Source organism: Rhinichthys klamathensis, unplaced genomic scaffold (genome assembly GCF_029890125.1).
Source record: "Rhinichthys klamathensis goyatoka isolate OS25496 unplaced genomic scaffold, OSU_Roscu_1.1 h1tg000370l_1, whole genome shotgun sequence".
Lineage (NCBI taxonomy): Eukaryota > Metazoa > Chordata > Actinopteri > Cypriniformes > Leuciscidae > Rhinichthys > Rhinichthys klamathensis.
Genome location: NW_026606878.1, coordinates 215893 through 222561, shown reverse-complemented (window position 1 = coordinate 222561; position 6669 = coordinate 215893). Strand labels below are relative to the sequence as shown.

Below are 6669 nucleotides of genomic sequence, written 5' to 3'. Positions count from 1 at the left end.
TTTATATTACACTAACAGGCAATTGGAAACAAGTAATAAAAAAACAACAACGAATAAATCACTTTCAGGCTTTAAATGTTAATTAAATTTGTCTTTTGGATTTATGTACACTAACTAAATCAAATATATATAAATAATAATATTAATAATAGGTCAACATCAGTTCAAATTATGATGGCTTATAAATAGAATTGGTTCAGTTGCTTTATTTCATTGTTACATTGCAGTTTGAAAATGTTTTCAGTAAGAATGATGGTGTAATTTACTGACAATGATAATCTGATAACTCATCGCTGTGTTAAAGGAAAGAGACAGGGCTAGTTTAAACTGTTCTAGGTTAAAGAGACAGTTCACCCAAAACATTTCATTCTTTCATCATTTACTCAAGTTGTTCCAAACCTGTATGAATTTCTTTCTTCTGAACACAAAGGAAGATATTTTGAAGAATGTTGCTAACCAGACAGTTGACGGCACCCATTGACTTCCATAGTATTTTTTTTTTCCATATGGAAGTCAATAGCTACCGTCAACTGTTACCAACATTCTTCAAAATATCTTCTTTTGTGTTCAACAGAGGAAAGAAATCCATACAGGTTTGGATCAACTTGAGGGGGAGTAAATGATGACAGATTTTTTTTATTTTTGGGTGATCTATTCCTTTAAGGGAACTGAACAAGAGAGAACATCCTGAACCTGGTCATGGGTCTATGAAACCTTTTCCTGCAGTCATGCTTCAGTTTCTCAAGCAGAAATAACAGTCAAACCCCAAATTACACACAGAAGACCAATGCTGGAGGAGGACTTCATCGTGTGGGTATACAGATATATATAGGCCTATATGTGATTTATAATGAATAAGAAATATTTAGGTTTCTGCACTATATGTCACTAATCAAATAAAGCAAACTTGTGACACTGACCATGTGAATTCACTTGTATGAAATGTAAACTATTTCTTAATAAAAAAAAGACAAAAATAGATGCTGCTGAAGCCCACTGAATACAACCAGCACATCATCCTCTGTGTGGTGTAGAAGCGCTCGTGCACGGTCATGGAGGCCAGTGTCGGGAGCGCGCATCCCGGTTCGTTACGTCACTTGAAGCGCCCTGGCTGCCTGGTAGATCTGGCAAAGAGAGGAAGAAAACGACAGAAGTACTCTAAAACAGGGCTTTCCCCGCGGTTATCAGCTCTCAAAGTGATAACGGTCCGTCTACAACACTAGATACAGGCACAGCCATCTCACCAAACCGGACCTAGCTCTTGTGAAATAAGGTAAGGAGCTTTTCAAAGTGAATTTCCTCAGCTGAAGAGTCTGAACTGCTCGGACACAGCCCATTGATAGTGTGGGATTACGTGGAGATATATCTGTATATTGCACACTAACGGTCTATATGCGTTCTATGTGCCCAGACAAACTATAGGGAAGGTAAATAAACCTGATATTTCTCAATATGCGCACGAGAGACAGATAAAATAAAACGCTGTTGCGCCAGCAAGCAATGGAGGAACAGGGGGAGGGAAAAGAAGAAGAAGAAAAAAAAAAAACACATATTCCATGTAGGAGAAGGAGCACAGGAGTCTCTTTCCATTCTCTGGTTTATGAATCGACATAAACAGACAATCTGGACACTGTTGTGTGGTGAAAACCGGCGAGAATCCGTCCAAAGCTTCAGCCTCGGCGGTGTGAAGCTTCTTCAAGTAGAAACCCATGTGCATTTCACACTTTCATTTCTGATTTATTTGCTTTTCCCTCCGTTGAACACATTTAAAGCGTTCGCGAAGCGGTTATAAAATATTCGTAATAAGTCTCCTCACTCTGTGTGACGTCAGCGGGAAAATATGTATCGGTTACAAAATACCTCAGACGATAGATTAGAATAGTCACAAAGTATCTGCTCACTGGGGAAAATATTTACCAAAACTCCAAACGGAGCAGTTGTGTTTATTATTGAGCAAAACAAACCCTCAAACACAACAGTATTGTTTAAAAACAGATGATGTTGTTATGTAGGACCCTGCAGTTGAATCGAGTGTCATTCCTTACGGATTCTCGTTAATGTGATTGGCTCCTCTCTCTGTGTATATATATATATATATATATATATATATATATATATATATATATATATTTGATAAAATTCCATTAAAAAAATATAATGAAAGAACTCTTATTCCTCCATAATGTTTTTTTTTTTACTATTCAGTTTTTATTACTTCATGTTAATTGAGAGGATACATGGCATATTTGTACATTTTTGTACTTCATTTTTGTATTCATTCTTTACATTTTTAACATAATGAAATTAAATGTATATAATTGTCAAACCCCATGACTATATAAGTGAACTACAAAAATGGCGATTAAACTATTTAAAACTTTTTTTAAATTGCTTGGACCCTTTTTGACTAAATCTGTACAAAACCTGAGATTTTTTTTTATTATTATTTGCATTTTAGGGTCGTTAAAGTATTATAAATCAGTCAGATATAATGATTCAACAGGTGTTTTTCAGATCAGTGTTTTGAGTCCTTTCGTAGTTGATTCAATGGAAGCCTGTGTCTGTCTAAATGTCCCCCCATGTCTAATAATCACATGACATATCACACATATTCTGCTGTGAAAATTGTCAGTAGATAGACCAACAGTGATTTGATAAGCACTCTGAGCAAGAAGTGCTTGCTTGCTTTCTCTCTGTTGTGTGTATCTCAGCAGTTTGTTCCCCAGTTGCAACATTAGGCCTATGTTCAATTTACTGGATCAATCCTGTGTATCTGTGTTTGTCAGGGTTTGAATGGGCAGCTTGTGGCAGGAAATTGAAATCAAAGTCTTAAGGCCTGTGTATACTTCATTTTCCACGTTCCGGCTCGTGCACAGTTGTGTCCACATAGCTTTCAAAGTGTACTCAATTTCAGATGAGCGCAAATGGATGCGCAGTGCAATTGCTTTTCTATACTCTACCAGACGTCAGAGAGCAGCCCTGAGTCGTGTCTTTTACAGGACATTCGCTCGGAAGGATAGAAGAAAAAAGATCCGCCATTTCAGGCAAAGTTTAGAACAAGAAACAAAACAAAAACAGAACAACTGTGTGTATTGCCATGTCCGTCCATCCATCCATCCATGCATACATACATACATACATACATACACACACACACACACACACACACACACACACACATACACACATAAATACATACATACATACATACATACATACATACATACATACATACATACATACATACATACATACATACATACATACATACATATCAGATCAGATCAATATATTGTTGGTCTATTACCGATTTTAATGCTGCGTGTCTTTATCATGCAGTGAAAATACTTCTGGCATACAGGGTTTGACCTGTAACTCCTCAGACCTGGAACTATCCCAGAAACAGTGATGGACACCTGGTTTGGATCATATCTGCTGTCTGTTCAGTGATGGGAAGATCTAAGCACGGTCTAAAACCATCTTTAGTGGAGAAAATGATAGGTGCCAAAAGCGAAGGTGTTTGTTTTAATAAATTGAGACATAATTATCAAGATGAACTGCTGAGATTAGGGTGTATATGATTGACCTGTCTCTCCTTCTGTGAGAACTAACCTGGTCCTTATGTTTATTTCATCTCTGGAGGGTGTAAAACACGAGGAATACAGGGAGGGCGACTGCTTCTTGGATACTGAGACATGCAGGGAAGTTTGTCTTGTGTCAGCGTGTACCAGCATGATTTCGTTTCTCAAGGGGAAGGTGTAGTTCGATAGTGTTTTGAGGCTGATGAAAAATGTATTTTTACTTTTGGATGTGGACGTGTTATGCAATCTGGTGTGCTAAAGGGGTCATATGATACTTTTTATTGTTTTCCTTTTACTTTATGTAATGTATCTGTTTGTGCATATATACGATCTGCAAAATTTCACAGACCAGACCTGCCTAAAACGCCTTGGTCGAAATCCAGATATTACTTTCTCAAACGTCCACGTCACAATGTGAAATATTCGCATTCATATTATGAATGTCCATTTTTCATACTGCACATAATGAGGCCTATTATTTTCCTGTTGCATTTAAAGTGATTGATTTGAGTTTTGTATTTTATTTTGAATTTATTTAGTCAAAATACCATAGAATATTAATATATGTCATTTATCAATTATTGGCCATAACAAAATAATTATTGACTTATCTATATCAGCCACGATTTGAATGTCTGCCCATCCCTATATGTCAATGTGAATTCTTATATTAGCACAGCATGCTAATTAAAGCAGCGGCACCATTTTCATGAGTGACATCACCCCAGTTGTGTGTCCTCTGCTGACTCTAGCTGTACAAATCTCAGCTTCCACATTTTCATGACGTCTTTCACAATTACACATACCTGCACATGCAATAGCGACTCAGTGACTGAGACTGGAGCTGTCCAGATAGAGAGAGCCCCTCGTGTGCTCAAAGCCCATCTTTGACCTAATTAACTCATGCAAACAGATGGACAGACCAGGGGCCTGTCAGGCCAGAAGAAAAGCACATTCAACACCGGCTCTCTTGTTTCATGCTAGCAGGTCAGAACTGGAGATGAGAATTGATTCGTTGATCCCAGAGGAAGATACAGCCAGTTAAAGCTGTGTTTGCTGAAGAGTTTGTAACAACATCTTTGGCTTACAGCTCTAAAGCTGCAGGCATGTGCAACGCTAATGTTTAGCCTAATACTGAAAGCTTTATAGTGGTTCTAGCTAAGACATGCAATTCTATTATTACTCTGTCTGTTAAAGTGCCCTTTTATGCTATTTTAAAGGTTCCTAATTTCAGGGGTCTACTACAATAGGTTTACATGCATCCAAGGTAAATCTGATCATTTCTGATAAGATACATTGCAGCATCACCTCTTTTCTCACAGTGTCTGAAATTCTTCGAAAAAAGGATACAGTCTGATTGGTCAGATGGCTCAGTCGGTTGTGATTGGTCGACCGTTTACACTACAGCATGTGTCGGAAATGAAACACCCATTACCAAATGAGTTCCTCAACACTTTTGTGATATGAGCAGTAATGATAGTGTCTGTTTTTACTGTATCAATTTCAGCGTGAGTCCTCAGTTATAACTACAGTGTTTGAGGGCGGGTCTAAGTATTCGTTGTTCGCCGTCAGCCAATGAAGACCACAGGCTGGCATTATGCAAATTTGTTACAAACCTATGGTTCATGCAGGAAGTAAAACTGGAATTACTGACGACTCATTTCAGGCATGTCAGAATTGGCTCTTTCTTTTGGGAAACAATTACTCAATTTATTGTGTGAAACTTTGGAGACCTTTTACATTCATAAACACTATTACACACCACATGAAAGATAATAACCTAAAAAGCATAATAGGGGCACATTAAAAAGGGGTAGACATAAAAAACCTGACGATTTTTGCAGTAGTATTTACATTGACACAAACACGGCATGATTCTGAGCCAAATAATCCGATGTGAAAGAGGCAAGGCAGGTGGAATCAAACTGAAGCAATCGAGCAGTACAGCTACAGCCTTGCAGAGACTATGTTTAGATCCCGTTTCTGAGGAGGTTGGTGGACCTTCTACCCTTGCTGATTCTCCAAAGAAAGTTTTAAAACGGTTCACCACTCCTGTTTCCTTCATCCTCCTGAAATCCTTTTAGCTGATTTACAGAAGATACAGAACAGACAATACACAAATTTTTTTTTTTTTTTTTTTTTTTTTTGAGCTGATTTTTGAGTAAATAAAGCAGCCAATTGGTTCTCAATACAGTTAGTAAATGTGAGAACATTAGCCGCGTTTCCACTGCCGGGCCAGGGCTGGGCCGTGCTAGTGCGTGCCAGGGCCAGTCGCGTTTCCACTGTCACTTCCGGGGCTTGATCGGGGCTTACTCGGGGCCAACGGCCAGGATTTCTGGCCCGTCGAATACCTTGGGCCAAAGCGGGCCAGCTCGGGCTAGAGGAGTGGTTACGAACAGAGGCAGGGATTACCTGAGTCGAGAGACAGGAGCGCCGAATGATTCTGTCAGCATTAAAGACTTTTAAAATAATTTAACTCACTTTCATGTTTTAATGCCTTCTGTTTGTGATCCGATGTGGATTCTGATCACCGTATAAGGTAGAAATATTTATACGCGATGCAAAAGAATATGCGCGCTAACCATTACCATAGTAAACATAGTAAACGCTTGAAGATACGCATAGTAAAAAAACATGGTGAACGCTTGAAGAAGTCAGACCAATCATAAAGGCTATCACAATCATGTTTTTATTTTATCTGTCAGTAGCCTACATATACTACATAGTAGTCTCTTTATACCGGACTATCTACTTTTTTTCGGGAGCTTCCTGTTTCTCTGACTGAAAATATATCTGTAGCTACTGGGAGTCGAGACTGTGCTAACGCTCCTCAGGTCGTTTTTTTGGTGGCATATAACATTATTTGTAGAAATTATCATTGTTTCTAAATGTGATATATGTCCTGTAACTATCAATAAACAGAAACAGCCTCGACTGAATAATGTAAGTGTGTCCTCTTTCTTTTGTGAAATAGACCTAACGTTAACGGTCATTTATTTCTGTGTGACTAATGTGCAATTTTGACATAAATTAATTCATTATGATCAATGTATCACTTTTTATTGTAAACCTGTGGTAAAACATCGAT

At 38.1% G+C, this 6669-nt stretch overlaps 1 protein-coding gene across 1 annotated transcript in view; it reads left to right on the top strand.

Annotated features, from left to right (window-relative positions):
* Positions 1–1081: 1081 nt before the first annotated feature.
* erc1b (ELKS/RAB6-interacting/CAST family member 1b) overlaps positions 1082–6669 on the top strand; it is a 198416-nt gene continuing 192828 nt past the window's right edge. Inside the window, exon 1 of the mRNA XM_056233411.1 lies at positions 1082–1273. The gene's annotated coding sequence lies outside the window, so the exon portion shown is untranslated. The remainder of the gene's footprint in view (positions 1274–6669) is intronic.